We start from the raw sequence: 16444 nt of genomic DNA, 5'->3' as shown, positions 1-16444 counted from the left end.
TGTCCCTTTAAGCTTGAGGGGTAAGTATTTTATGGCATGGAGGTCATCTCCTCTGGCCATGTGTATGTGGAGGATATAATCCTCGATCCAGACCACAGGGTCTGTTGTTCCGCGTATGCCTCTATGTTTGTGGGCTTGAATCCCGCTGGAAATTCAGGGTCCAGCACCTCATCGGTGAAACATAGCGGGTGTGCGGCACCCCTGTATTTGGGTGTGCCGTGATGTTCGGATATTTGTTGTGTTGCATTGCTTACTAGAGCTTGCTTTCTTGGCCCGTATATAGATCTGGCTGGGCCGTCTTTTTGATGCAGATCCTTTGGTGGATCGCGTGCCGGCTTGTGTGCGGCGCCACTTGCCGCTCCATGCTGGCCATGCGGTCGTCCATCCGACCGGATGGCTTTCCTATATTTTGACTGCGAGGGCTCAAAGGCCTCCTCTGCAAATTCAGGCAGTAGCTTTCTCTTTGGATAGCTTTTTGTGTGGCGACTGGCGGCATATTTGTCTGCGGTGTTGCATACTTTGCTCCATCTGATTCTGAGTGCATCTTCCGCAGTTTTGAGCTTCCGCTTCTGCTTTTTCAGGCTATGCATTGTGGCGACGAGCCTTTTGTGTAGGTTCTTCTGCTCCATCAGTTTATCTGGCGTAAGGTTGTCCGGACTGTTGTTTTCGCCGGGGACGGGGTGTTCGGTTTGTTTATCCAAGTTTCCCTGTTCGGACGCTTGCTCGAAGGCATGTTCGTCGTCCGCCGGCTCGTCCTGCTCTATGGCTGGGTCTGTATGACTGCTGTCTCTGTCGAGGCGGGGCTTGGAGCGGCGCTTACGTTGCCGCTTTGATTGCTTTTCGAGTGAACGATCCCTCGTTGCATCCCTGTGTTCGTCGTCGTCGCTTCCTTTGGGTGTGTCCACCATGTATACATCATGAGATGAGGTGGATGTCTAGTGCCTTACAGGCGTTGGTTCGAGTTCATCTCCTACATCGTCGTCCATGCCATCGATGTCTTCGGAGTCGAAGTCGAGCACGTCGTTTAAATTATCAATAGTGGCTACGAAGTGGGTGGTGGGTGGGCTTTGAATTTCTTCATTATCCGCATCCCAACCTTGTTGACCATAGTCCGGCCAGGGCTCTCCTGATAAAGAGAGAGACTTTAGTGAATTCAGAATATCGCCGAAGGGCGAGTGCTGAAAGATGTCCGCGGCGGTGAACTCCATGATCGGCACCCAATCGGGTTCGATCGGTCGGGGCGCGGAGGGCTCGGAGTCTGGAGAGGAGTCCGGCTCCTTGGAGTCACGGGCTTTGCAGCGAATAGGGAAGGTGTTTGGCTCGATCGCCGTAGAGATTGCAGCCCCTGAGGCGGTGTCTAACCACCTATCCTCGATTGGTGTGCGGATCTGAGCTAGGGGTCAGAGCGGACACAGGTGCGGCCTCCAGGGCACTGTTCGGCGGCAGAGCTAAATCATGCCCATCGTGACAGTGCGGCGCGCTCGGCTGTGGCTCGAATCCATCGAAGATCGAGTCTCCGCGGATGTCGGCCATGTAGTTCAAACTTCCAAATCTGACCTGATGGCCAGGGGCGTAGCTTTCGATCTGCTCCAGATGGCTAAGCGAGTTGGCCCGTGGTGCAAAGCCGCCGAATACGAAGATCTGTCCGGGGAGAAAAGTCTCACCCTGGATTGCATCACTGTTGATGATTGGAGAAGCCATCGGGCCTAAAAGTGACGACACAGAGGAACTCTCAATGAAAGCACCAATGTCAGTGTCAAAACCGGCGGATATCGGGTAGGGGGTCCCGAACTATGCGTCTAGGTCGGATGGTAACAAGAGGCAGGGGACACGATGTTTTACCTAGGTTCGGGCCCTCTTAATGGAGGTAAAACCCTACGTCCTGCTTGATTAATATTGATGATATGGGTAGTACAAGAGTAGATCTACCATGAGATCAGAGAGGCTAAACCCTAGAAGCTAGCCTATGGTATGATTGTTGTTCGTCCTACGGACTAAAACTCTCCAGTTTATAGACACCGGAGAGGGCTAGGGTTACACAGAGTCGGTTACAATAGTAGGAGATCTACATATCCGTATCGCCAAGCTTGCCTTCCACACCAAGGAAAGTCCCTTCCGAACACGGGACGAAGTCTTCAATCTTGTATCTTCATAGTCCAGGAGTCCGGCCGAAGATATAGTCCGGCTATCCGAACACCCCTAATCCAGGACTCCCTCACCCCTCCCCTGTCTGCATCATTTACTACAAGACTGGAAGAGAGAGGTTGGTCTAGTGTTAATGAGCCCAAACTGATGCTCGAATTTGGCTGGGAAAACAGGGAAACTGACATGTGGGTGTCGGCATTCTGGGATTGGGGTACCCAGATCTACCTGCCATAGGCCCACGGTGTGGCTCCCTCGACGGACTGGTAATGCCCAGCGGCAAGGCCTCCAAGACAAGACCCTCACGAGGGCCCCGGCCTCAGTAGAATGATGCTAAGACCTCCATAGGGTGCCTCTCGAGGAGCGGATATTTCTATGCGGATACCCAGCCTCACGAGGCTGCGATGACGTGAGCCATGACGACCAAGGCCAGTCGGCCGCCAACGGGCGAAGAGGAGACAGTTTCCCTTTCGGTGCTAAAGGAGCAAGGACAGACGCAGGTTCCTAAGGAATCCCCCAAAGCTTTCCATTCTGGTGCAACAATACCAATACCATGAGCTCGGCAGGGCGGATGTCATCGTCGAGCCCACCGCTACGTCACGACTAGAGGCTTTGCAGGCGAAGACCACCTTTCCCGGGATTGGATGTACTTATTGCCCCCTTCAAAATTGGCCACTTTGGGATCCCTTCCCGACTATGTTTTGCGGCAAGAGGACCTAGGCCACTATAAATATAAGTTAGCCACCACCGTAGAAGGGGATCGGATCCATTCCACCCGAACCACCAGAGCCCCCACGAGGCTGTTCATCCACTTTACTAGTTCATCCTCAGCCTCCTTGTGAGGCCAATCCACCACAAAGGAGGAGTAGGGTTTTACACCGCAAGGTGGCCCGAACCTGGGTAAACTGCTATGTTCATCTTCTTCCCCGCTCGCGCGAACTCGACGAGAATAGGCCGGAGGCTGGCGAGCATGAGACGTGATAGGTTGAGATCTTCGCACACGCCTCAGAGATCGAACCTTCTTGGGTCAGCAGAGCCCTGAATCCGACATTTGGCAAGCTAGGTAGGGGTGTTCGAAGTCCTTCTTCCACCTCCGCTTCATCTCCACTTCATTGCTCCCATGGCCGATGGACGCCGAGTCCACGCCGAGGGTCGGGCTGCTCGCGTTGCCCAGACGGCGCTCGTGGGCAATGGCGCCCCGCGCCGCTCTTCCTCTCTCGTGGCCAACACCACCACTGACCCCACTGCTCATGAGCAGTAGGACTCGTCGCTCCCATCCTCCATGCGGCGTGATGGCCGCACTGCCACTCTTTCGCCTACTCTCGCCACGATGTTGTCCTTCCACGTCCGCCGTGGGCCGGCGAATGCATAGGTGATACGTCCATTTTGCATCATGCTTTTATATCAATATTTATTGCATTAGGGGCTGTTATTACACATTATGTCAATATACTTATGCCTATTCTCTCTTATTTTACAAGGTTTACATAAAGAGGGCGAATGCCGGCAGCTGGGATTCTGGCTGGAAAAGGAGCAAATATTAGAGACCTATTCTGCACAGCTCCAAGAGTCCTGAAACTTCACGGATGATGTTTTCCAAATATATAAAAAACATTGAGCGCAAGAACTTCACCAGGGGGGCACACCCTGCCCACGAGGGTGGGGGGCGCGCCCAACCCCCTGGGCATGCCCCCTTATCTCGTGGGCCCCCTGGTGGACCTCCGGTGACCATCTTCTGCTATATGGACTCTTTCAATGGAAAAAAAATCATAAGCCATCTTCTCGGACGAAACTCCGCGCCACGAGGTGAAACGTTGGCGGAGCCAATCTAGGGTTCTAGAAGGGTTGTTCTGCTGGGGAAACTTCACTCCCGGAGGGGGAAATCATCGACATCTTCATCACCAACGCTCCTCTCATCGGGAGAGGACAATCTACATCAACATCTTCATCAGCACCATCTCATCTCAAAACCTTAGTTCATCTCTTGTATCCAATTCTTGTCTCCAAGTCCGGGATTGGTGCTAGTAGGTTGCTAGTAGTGTTAATTACTCCTTGTAGTTGATGCTAGTTGCTTTAATTGGTGGAAGATCATATGTTCAGATCCTATATGCACATTAATACCCCTCTGATTATGAACATGTTTATGCTTTATGAGTAGTTACTTTTGTTCCTGAGGACATGGGAGAAGTCTTGCTATTAATAGTCATGTGAATTTGGTATTCGTTCGATATTTTGATAAGATGTATGTTGTCTCTCCTATAGTCACTACAGGAAACAGGTAATTTGCCGTCTGTGATTTCCAAACGGCAAAGACCTAAATCCAGACGGCAAAGACTTTGCCGTCAGTAAGCAGACGGCAAACTCAGACGGCAAAGATAAGTCGGCAAAGAATAGTTTGCCGTCAGCATTTTATAAGGAAGACGACAAAGACTTCGCCATCAACCAACTTTCTCTTTGCCATCAAGCTTAGTAGTAGCAGACAGCAAAGAAAACCATCTTTGCCGTCAGCTAAACTATGTCTTTGCCGTCAGCCTCATACATCCCATACGGCAAAGAGTCTTTTATTATTTAAAAAAATATAGGTAGCAATAGTCCAGTTACAGAGGCCCTAGATGGTCGAAGGCATAGGATTTTCTTGCTCATTATAAAAATAGCTAATAACAAGGCGTAGGCAAAATCTTCACTTGCGTTTGGTAGTTTGACAATCAATCATTCAATAGTCTGACAATCATCTATGAAGACAAAAAAATCAGATTACACAAGGCTGCCAAGTTAACCCCGAAGCTTGCATGGCCACCTTTCGACCACGACGGGCAGAAGCCGATGCGGCCAGCGCTGGCCAGTGGAGCGAGGCATTGATGGGGAGGAGGCCACTCCAGTGTGTAGCAGCTTGTGGTGTCACGGCCAGTCGATGGGGAGGAGACCTTCCGAGCACGACGGGGGACATGACGACCGCGCCGTGGGCGATGGAGGATGTGGCCAGCCATGCTGGTATCGCGAGGCGTCGATGCGGTTTCCTTCCGAAGCGCAGAGGTCGGCGCGGTCAGCGGTGGCCCGTGGCGCCGGGGGCGATGATGGGCCTGGTCGGGGCGGCTTGTGATGGGGCCGCGCCGGACCGGCTTGTGACGGGGCTTGCCGCGTCGGGAGGACGAGGGAATGGGCCGGCCGCGCCGGTGGCGAGTGGGATTGGGAACGGGGCGGCCACGCCGGGGGCGATTGGGGCCGGGCTGGCGGCACTCGATGGCGAGCAGGCGAGCAGGGACGGGGGACTGGGATGGAGCTGGTGGCGAGTGGGATGGGGAATAGGGCGGGCACGCCGGTGGCGATGGGGGACCGGCTGGCGGCACTCGCCGGTGATCAGGGACGGGTGACGGGGGACGGAACTGGTGGCGAGATCCAGAGGTGAGCGAGGTGGTGGGGTGGGTTGCGTGCACGAATAAGTGAGAGAGAGAACGAGCGAAGGGATAAGGCAGAGAATGTGGTGGGGTCGGGGTGGGTGAGAAATCAGGGAGGAGAGGCGAGTGGTGGGGTGGCTGCGATGGTGCCACCTCATCGATCCGTGGGATCGATCCACGAGATGTGTTTTCTCTTTGCTGTCTTTGCCGTCAGTATTTTCCTTTTATTTTGCCGTCTGTTAGAAAATACGCAGAAGGCAAAGACTTTGCTGTTTGCATTTTTTTTAACAGACGGCAAAGTAACCTCTTTGCTGTCTGTAAATAAAAATGCAGACGGCAAAGTCTCTTTGCCGTCTGTGTTTTTCCTGCAGACGGCAAAGTATGTCTTTGCCATCAGTTTTTCTTTGCCGTCAGTAGCTGTCGGCAAATTTAATCTTTGCCGTCTGTCCCGATGAAATGCTGACGGCAAAGAGCGGTACTGACGGCAAATCTCCTGTTTCCTGTAGTGAGTGGTGTTATGTGAACTTCGACTACATGACACTTCACCATTGTTTGGGCCTAGAGGAAGGCATTGGGAAGTAATAAGCAGATGATGGGTTGCTAGAGTGACAGAAGCTTAAACCCTAGCTTAGGCGTTGTTTCGTAAGGGGCTGATTCAGATCCATATGTTTCATGCTATGGTTAGGTTCACCGTAATACTTTTGTTGTATTTGCGGATGCTTGCAATAGAGGTTAATCATAAGTGGGATGTTTGTCCAAATAAGGTCAGCACCCAAGCACCGGTCCACCCACATACCAAATTATCAAAGTACAGAACATGAATCATATGAGCGTGATGAAAACTAACTTGACGATATTCTCATGTGTCCTCGAGAGCGCTTTACATCATATAAGAGTTTGTCCAGGCTTGTCCTTTGCTACAAAAAGGATTGGGCCACCTTGCTGCACTTTATTTACTTTTGTTACTTGTTGCTCGTTACAAATTATCCTATCACAAAACTATCCGTTACCACTTATTTCAGTACTTGTAGAGAATACCTTGCTGAAAACCGCTTATCATTTCCCCCTACTCCTCGTTGGGTTCGACACTCTTACTTATCAAAAGGACTGCAATAGATCCCCTATACTTGTGTGTCATCAAGACTCTTTTCTGGCGCCGTTGCCGGGGAGTGAAGCGCCTTTGGTAGGTGGAATTTGGTAAGGAAAAATTTATATAGTGTGCTGAAATTTACTGTCACTTGTTACTATGGAAAGTAATCCTCTGAGGGGCTTGTTCGGGGTATCTTCACCCAGACCAGTAGAGAAAAGAGTTGCTCCTCAACCTACTGAACATACTGAAAATGAAAATGCTTGCTTCGAAATTCCTTTGGGTATGGTACAAAAACTGCTAGCTAATCCTTTTTTGGGACATGGAACCAAACATCCTGATGAGCATCTAATATATGTGGATGAAGTTTGTGGATTATTTAAGCTTGCAGGTGTACCCGGAGATGTTGTTAAGAAGAAGGTCTTCCCTTTATCTTTGAGGGGAGATGCATCGACATGGTACATGCTATGTAATGATATGGAGTCTTGGAATTACAAATGATTGAAATTGGAATTTCATCAAAAGTTTTGTCCTATGCATCTTGTTCATCGTGATCGGAATTATATATATAATTTTTGGCCTCGCGAAGGAGAAAGCATCGCTCAAGCTTGGGGGAGGCTTAAATCAATGTTATATTCATGCCCCAATCATGATCTCTCAAGAGAAATGATTATTCAAAATTTTTATGCTCAGCTTTCTGATAACAATCAGACCATGCTTGATACTTCCTGTGCTGGCTCTTTTATGATGAAGACTATTGAATTCAAATGGGATTTATTGGAAAGAATTAAATGCAACTCCGAAGATTGGGACCTCGACAATGGTAAGGAGTCAGGTATGACACCTAGTTTTGATTATGTTAAATCTTTTATGGATACCGATATTTTTCGTAAATTTAGCACTAAATATGGACTTGACTCTGAGATAGTAGCTTCTTTCTATGGATCTTTTGCTGCTTATGTTGATCTCCCCAAGGAGAAGTGGTTTAAATATCATCCTCCCATAGAAGTAAAAGTAGCTGCACCTATTAAAGTTGAAGAAAAGACTATCACTTATAATGATCCTATTGTTCCTACTTCTTATGTTGAGAAACCACCTTTCCTTGTTAGGATAAAGGACCATGCTAAGGCTTCAACTGTGGTTCGTAAAAGCAATATTAAAACATATACACCTGCTGAGCAAGTTAAAGTTGAACCTAATATTGCTATTGTTAAAGATCTCTTGTCTGATAATATAGATGGGCATGTTATTAATTTCTGTGATGAAACTGCTAGAATTGCTAAACCCTGTGATACAGATAAACCTAGACCTATGGTAGGTATGCCTATTATTTCTGTTAAAATAGGAGATCATTGTTATCATGGCTTATGTGATATGGGTGCTAGTGCTAGTGCAATACCTATTGACTTATACAAAGAAATTATGCATGACATTGCACCTGTTGAGTTAGAAGATATTGATGTCACAATTAAACTTGATAATAGAGATACTATTTCACCAATGGGAATTGTTAGAGATGTTGAAGTCTTGTGTGGGAAAACTAAATATCCTGCTGATTTTCTTGTTCTTGGTTCCCCACAATATAGCTTATGTCCCATTATATTTGGTAGACCCTTCTTAAATACTGTTAATGCTACAATAGATTGCAAAAGGGATGTTGTTACTGTCGGTTTAGATGATATGACTCATGAATTCAATTTTTCTAAATTTAGTAGACAACACCGTGAAGAAGAATTACCTAGTAAAGATGAAATTATTGGTCTTTCTTCTATTGTCGTACCTCCTAGTGATCCTTTAGAACAATATTTGCTAGACCATGAAAATGATATGTTTATGAATGAGAGAAGAGAATTAGATGAAGTATTCTTTAAACAGGAACCTATTCTGAAACACAATTTACCTATTGAAATCCTAGGGGATCCTCCTCCACCCAAGGGTGATCCCGTGTTTGAGCTTAAACCATTACCGGATACTCTTAAATATGCTTATCTTGATGAAAAAAAGATATATCCTATTATTATTAGTGCTAACCTTTCAGAACATGAAGAAGAGAGATTATTAAAACTCTGAAGAAGCACCGTGCTGCTATTGGGTATACTCTTGATGATCTTAAGGGTATTAGTCCCACTCTATGTCAACATAAAATTAATTTGGAAGAAGATGCTAAACCAGTTCATGATCATCAACGCCGTCTGAATCCTAAAATGAAAGAAGTGGTAAGAAAGGAGATACTAAAGCTCCTTGAGGCAGGTATAATTTACCCCGTTGCTAATAGTCAGTGGGTAAGTCCTGTCCATTGTGTCCCTAAGAAGGGAGGTATTACTGTTGTTCCTAATGATAAAGATGAATTGATTCCTCAAAGAATTATTACTGGTTATAGGATGGTAATTGATTTCCGCAAATTAAATAAGGCTACTATAAAGGATCATTACCCCTTACCTTTTATCGATCAAATGCTAGAAAGATTATCCAAACATACACATTTTTGCTTTCTAGATGGTTATTCTGGTTTCTCTCAAATACCTGTGTCAGCCAAAGATCAATCAAAGACTACTTTTACATGCCCTTTTGGTACTTTTGCTTATAGACGTATGCCTTTTCGTTTATGTAATGCACCTACTACCTTTCAAAGATGCATGATGGCTATATTCTCTGACTTTTGTGAAAAGATTTGTGAGGTTTTGATGGATGACTTTTCCGTCGATGGATCTTATTTTGATGATTGCTTGAGCAACCTTGATCGAGTTTTGCAGAGATGTGAAGAAACTAATCTTGTCCTGAATTGGGAAAAGTGCCACTTTATGTTTAATGAAGGTATTGTCTTGGGGCATACAATTCTTGAAAGAGGTATTGAAGTTGATAAAGCAAAGGTTGATGCTATTGAAAAGATGCCATGTCCCAAGGACATCAAAGGTATAAGAAGCTTCCTTGGTCATGCCGGTTTTATAGGAGGTTCATTAAGGACTTCTCAAAAATCTCTCGGCCTCTAACTAATTTATTACAATAACATATACCATTTGTCTTTGATGATGATTGTGTACAAGCATTTGAAATACTGAAGAAAGCATTGATCTCTGCATCTATTGTTCAGCCACCTGATTGGAATTTACCCTTTGAAATTATGTGTGATTCTAGTGATTATGCTGTAGGTGCTCTTCTAGGACAAAGAGTTGATAAGAAACTAAATGTTATCCAATATGCTACTAAAACTCTAGACAATGATCAAAGAAATTATGCTACTACTGAAAAAGAATTCTTAGCAGTTGTATTTGCTTGTGATAAGTTTAGACCTTATATTGTTAATTCTAAAGTAACTACTCACACTGATCATGCTGCTATTAAATATCTTATGGAAAAGAAAGATGCTAAACCTAGACTTATTAGATGGGTTCTCTTGCTTCAAGAATTTGATTTACATATTGTTGATAGAAAATGAGCCGAGAACCCTGTTGCAGACAACTTGTCTAGATTAGAAAATGTTCTTGATGACCCACTACCTATTGATGATAGCTTTCCCGATGAGCAACTAAATGTCATAAATGCTTCTCATACTGCTCCATGGTATGCTGATTATGCTAATTACATTGTTGCTAAGTTTATACCACCTAGTTTCACATACCAGCAAAAGAAAAAGTTCTTCTATGATTTGAGGAATTACTTTTGGGATGACCCACATCTTTATAAAGAAGGAGTAGATGGTGTTATTAGACGTTGTGTACCTGAGCATGAACAGGAACAGATCCTATGCAAGTGTCACTCCGAAGCTTATGGAGGGCACCATGCTGGAGATAGAACTGCACATAAGGTACTACAATCTGTTTTTATTGGCCTACTCTCTTCAAGGATGCCCGTCAGTTTGTCTTATCTTGTGATGAATGTCAAAAATTGGTAATATTAGTAGATGTCAAGAAATGCCTACGAATTATTCAGTTGTTATTGAACCATTTGATGTTTGGGGCTTTGACTATATGGGACCTTTTCCTTCCTCTAATGGTTATACACATATCTTAGTTGTTGTTGATTACGTTACTAAGTGGGTAGAAGCTATTCCAACTAGTAGTGCTGATCATAACACTTCTATTAAAATGCTTAAAGAAGTTATCTTTCCAAGGTTTGGAGTCCCTAGATATTTAATGACTGATGGTGGCTCACATTTTATTCATGGTGCTTTCCGTAAAATGCTTGCTAAATATGATGTTAATCATAGAATTGCATCCCCTTATCACCCTCAGTCTAGTGGTCATGTAGAATTGAGTAATAGAGAACTCAAATTAATTTTGCAAAAGACTGTTAATAGGTCCAGAAAGAATTGGTCCAAGAAACTTGATGATGCATTATGGGCCTATAGAACTGCATATAAAAATCCTATGGGCATGTCTCCGTATAAAATGGTCTATGGAAAAGCATGGCACTTACCCCTCGAACTAGAACACAAGGCTTATTGGGCTATTAAACTTAATTATGATTTTAAACTTGCCGGTGAGAAGAGGTTATTTGATATTAGCTCACTTGATGAATGGAGAACCCAAGCCTACGAAAATGCCAAGTTGTTTAAAGAAAAAGTTAAAAGGTGGCATGATAAAAGAATACAAAAGCGTGAGTTTATTGTAGGTGATTATGTATTGCTATACAACTCTCGTTTAAGATTTTTTGCTGGAAAACTTCTCTCTAAATGGGAAGGTCCCTACATTATCGAGGAGATCTACCGTTCCGGTGCCATAAAAATCAACAACTTCGAAGACACAAATCCAAAGGTGGTAAATGGTCAAAGTATCAAACATTATATCTCAGGTAATCCCATAAATGTTGAAACCAATGTTATTGAAACCGTAACCCCGGAGGAATACATTAGGGACACTTTCCGGAATGTTTCAGACTCCAAAAAGGAATAGGTATGTGGTACGGTAAATAAACCGACTCCAAAATAGTTTTAAGGCAACATTTCTCCATTTTGGAATATTTAGAAAAATAGAAAAATAAGCAGCAGTGCGGAAAGGACACGAGGGCTCCACGAGGGTGGAGGGCGCGCCGTACCCCCCTGGGCGCGCCCACCTACATCGTGGGCACCTCGTGTGCTCTCCAGACTCCGTTTTCTTACATGACACGTATTTTAGTCGGTAAAAATTCATTATATAACCTCACGGGGGTTTTGACTCCCGTATTACGCAAAAATCTCTTGTTTTTGTTTCGAGCTGTCGCTGGTGCAGATTAGAGCAAGATGTCTTCTCAAGAGTCAGTCGGGGAGAGCCGGGTGTCTCATCCGGCACCGGGATCAACGACAAACAATCATGTTGACCCCTTTGGGCCAGCAACGGAGGAAGAGATGGAGGCTGATTTGATGAGGATAGATGCCATGGAGGACCAAGAAGTCACTTCCTGCCTCCAAGCTGGATTCACAATGGGAGAACTGCAGAGCTCAGCTATTCCAAACTCGATTATCCCTTCCAATGTTAGATTTCTTTCTTATGAGAATATGAAAAAGAGTGTTACTGGTTCTCCTACAGTTATGCAGCACCCTTGGGTGCAGGGAGCTTTGGCTATTACAGGAAAACTCCGAAAGGAAATAATGGATCTCAAGCAGCAAGTCAACAAGCTTGAGGAGGAGAATCATATCTTGAGGGGCATCATCACCAAGAACATCACATCACCATCCCTGAAAAGAGAGACATAATCACCTGGGTATGGGCACTGCACTTGGCAGCTGCCAAGCTTGGGGGAGTGCCCCGGTATCGTATCACCATCACTTTTATCTTTACCTTTTTCTTAGTTCAATCCTTTTGTTAATATTTTGATCTAGTAGAATAAAAGTTCTTAGTATGATCTAGTCGTGAGTTTTACTTTATTATCCTTCTATGTAATCGAGTCCTTGAGCTATATAATAAAGATTAGTGTTGAGTCAAGGGCTTGCTTATTTTTGCCATGATCCCAAATAAAAGAAAAGAAAAGAGAAAGAAATAAAAAGAAACAAAGAGATCATGTGACTCTTATGGAGAGTAATGAGCTCATATAGAAAGAGTATGATGAATAAAAGTTATTAACGGTTGACAAACATAGTTTTGGTCATCGTTGCAATTAATAGGAAGTAATAAAGAAATAGAGGTCTTCACATATAAATATACTATCTTGGACAACTTTTATGATTGTGAGCACTCATTAAAATATGACAAGCTAAAGAGTTGACATTGGACAAGGAAGACAGCATAATGGGTTATGTTTTCTTACATATGAGATAAATTATATTGTGTTGGATCCCTCAACATGTTGAGCTTGCCTTTCTCCCTCATGCTAGCCAAATTCATTGCACCAAGTAGAGATACTACTTGTGCTTCCAAATACCTTTAAACCAGTGTTGCCAGAAGAGTCCACCATATCTACCTATGGATTGAGTAATATCCATCAAGTAAGTTGTCATCGGTGCAAGCAATAAAAATTGCTCTCTAAATATGTATGATTGATTGGTGTGGTAGAAATAAGCTTTATACAATTGTGTGATATGGAAGTAATAAAAGCGAAAATATGCATAATAAAGGTCCATATCACAAGTGGAAATATAAAGTGATGTTCTTTCACATTAGGATTTTGTGCATCCAACCATAAAAGCGCATGACAACCTCTGCTTCCCTCTGCGAAGGGCCTATATTTTACTTTTATCTCCTACATTTCATAAGAGTCATGGTGATCTCACCCTTCCTTTTTACATTTTATCCTTTGGAAAGCATAATATGTTGGAAAGATCCTAGTATATATGGCTAATTGGATGTGGGTTTTCATGAACTATTACTATTGACACTACCCTTGAGGTAAAACATTGGGAGGCAAAAACTATAAGCCCCTATCTTTCTCCGTGTCCGATTAAAACTCCATATCCATAATATTGTGTGAGTGTCAGCAATTGTGAAAGATTATATGATAGTTGAGTATGTGGACTTGCTGAAAAGCTCTTATACATTAACTCTTTCCTATGTATGATAAATTGCAATTGCTTCAATGACTGAGATTATAGTTTGTTAGTTTTCAATGAAGATTACGATTCATACTTGATATTGTGATTGAATTATTACTCTAGCATAAGAAATCATATGACAAGAATTATATAAGTTGCTGTTCTAAGAATCATCATGATGCCCTCATGTCCGTATTTTATTTTTATCGACACCTTCTTCTCTAAACATGTGGACATATTTTTCGATTTCGGCTTTTCGCTTGAGGACAAGCGAGGTCTAAGCTTGGGGGAGTTGATACGTCCATTTTGCATCATGCTTTTACATCAATATTTATTGCATTATGAGCTGTTATTACACATTATGTCACAATACTTATGCCTATTCTCTCTTATTTTACAAGGTTTACATAAAGAGGGAGAATGCCGGCAGCTGGGATTCTGGCTGGAAAAGGAGCAAATATTAGAGACCTATTCTGCATAGCTCCAAAAGTCCTGAAACTTCACGGATGATGTTTTCCAAATATATAAAAAGCATTGAGCGCAAGAACTTCACCAGGGGGGCCACACCTTGCCCACGAGGGTGGGGGCGTGCCCTATCCCCCTGGGCGCGCCCCCTACCTCGTGGCCCCCCTGGTGGACCTCCGGTGACCATCTTCTGCTATATGGACTCTTTTGATGGAAAAAAAATCATAAGCCATCTTCTCGGATGAAACTCCGCCGCCACGAGGCGGAACCTTGGCGGAGCCAATCTAGGGTTCTGGTCGGGTTGTTCTGCCGGGGAAACTTCCCTTCTGGAGGGGAAATCATCGCCATCGTCATCACCAACGCTCCTCTCATCAGGAGAGGGCAATCTACATGAACATCTTCATCAGCACCATCTCATCTCAAAACCCTAGTTCATCTCTTGTATCCAATTATTGTCTCCAAGTCAGGGATTGGTGCTAGTAGGTTGCTAGTAGTGTTAATTACTCCTTGTAGTTGATGCTAGTTGGTTTAATTGGTGGAAGATCATATGTTCAGATCCTATTTTCACATTAATTCCCCTCTAATTATGAACATGTTTATGCTTTGTGAGTAGTTACTTTTGTTCCTGAAGACATGGGAGAAGTCTTGCTATTAGTAGTCATGTGAATTTGGTATTCGTTTGATATTTTGATGAGATGTATGTTGTCTCTCCTCTAGTGGTGTTATGTGAACGTCGACTACATGACACTTCACCATTGTTTGGGCCTAGAGGACGGCATTGGGAAGTAATAAGTAGATGATGGGTTGCTAGAGTGACAGAAGCTTAAACCCTAGTTTATGCGTTGCTTCGTAAGGGGCTGATTTGGATCCATATGTTTCATGCTATGGTTAGGTTTACCTTAATACTTTTGTTGTATTTGCGGATGCTTGCAATAGAGGTTAATTATAAGTGGGATGTTTGTCTAAGTAAAGGCAGCACCCAAGCACCCGTCCACCCACATACCAAATTATCAAAGTACCGAACGCGAATCATATGAGCGTGATGAAAACTAGCTTGACGATATTCCATTGTGTCCTCGGGAGCGCTTTACATCATATAAGAGTTTGTCCAGGCTTTTCCTTTGCTACAAAAAGGATTGGGCCACCTTGCTGCACTTTATTTACTTTTGTTACTTGTTGCTCGTTACAAATTATCCTATCACAAAACTATCTGTTACCACTTATTTTAGTACTTGTAGAGAATGCCTTGCTGGAAACCGCTTATCATTTCCTTCTGCTCCTCGTTGGGTTCGACACTCTTACTTATCGAAAGGACTATGATAGATCCCCTATACTTGTGGGTCATCAATAGGCCGCGCTACTCATGGAGCGCGAGCTGCTGCGCTACAGTCCTTCCAATGACCGCTATGACAACTGGCTTGGCCGCATCGCTGAGCTTGTCAACGCCACTGGCGAGGTCCCTGCGCCGCCCCGCTCGCTCTGCCCCCCACCATCCTAGGCGGGCAACGTGGCACATGGCGTGCCTCCTCCTCTGCGCGCTGCAGACCACGAGCCTAGGCGTGATGCCCAACCACGCGACCCCGCCGTGTGGGGCATTAGCGCATGATGAGGCAAGCTGCCAAGTGGTGCAGCGGCCGCAAGATGATGCGCACGCGATCCCTATGCCACCGCGCCATCATCAGGGTCACGCGCCGCCAGAGGCTGTGGCGCGTGGGCGTCAAGACCGAGCTCCACCCCTGCGGGCTGTGCTTGTGAGGGCGGCGGGCTACCACGCCTTCACATCAGAGCTGCGCCACGTCATCTGGCCTGACAAGCTCAAGCCAAACCTGCCTACATGCTACGACGGCACCCCCGACCCCACGGCATTCCTCCAGCTCGACTCGCTGAGCATCGAGGCAGCAAATGGTGACGAGAAGCTCATGGGGATCTAGTTCCCTATGACCCATAAGGACGGCGCGTGCTCCTGCCTTGTGCACCTCCCAGAGGGGTTAATCTCCTCTCGGGATGAGCTTCACGAGTACTTCATCGCCAACTTCCAGGGCACCCGTGATCGTGCCCCTGGTATGGGCGACCTGCAGAGCATGAAGCAGTAGCCAAGCAAGACCCTGCACAAGTACACACAGCGCTTTGCGAACGTTCACCTCAAGATCTCGAAGGCATCAAACGAGGACATCATCTCAGCGTTCACCGAGGATGTCCAGGATGTCAAGATGAAGGAAGAGCTCGCCATCCATGAGGACTTATGCTTGGCCCTAGAGATCTTCAACCTAGCGAACTAGTGCGCAAGGGCCAAAGAGGGCCACCTCTCGTCATTGAGCTTCCAGAGGCTGAACCTGAAGACAAGAAGGCCAAGGCTAAGGAAGCAAAGTGCAAGGGCGCCCCCTTGCTTACGACAAAGTCTGAGATGAAGCC

This window comes from Triticum dicoccoides, chromosome 4A (genome assembly GCF_002162155.2).
Source record: "Triticum dicoccoides isolate Atlit2015 ecotype Zavitan chromosome 4A, WEW_v2.0, whole genome shotgun sequence".
NCBI lineage: Eukaryota > Viridiplantae > Streptophyta > Magnoliopsida > Poales > Poaceae > Triticum > Triticum dicoccoides.
This window is presented reverse-complemented; position numbering follows the sequence as displayed.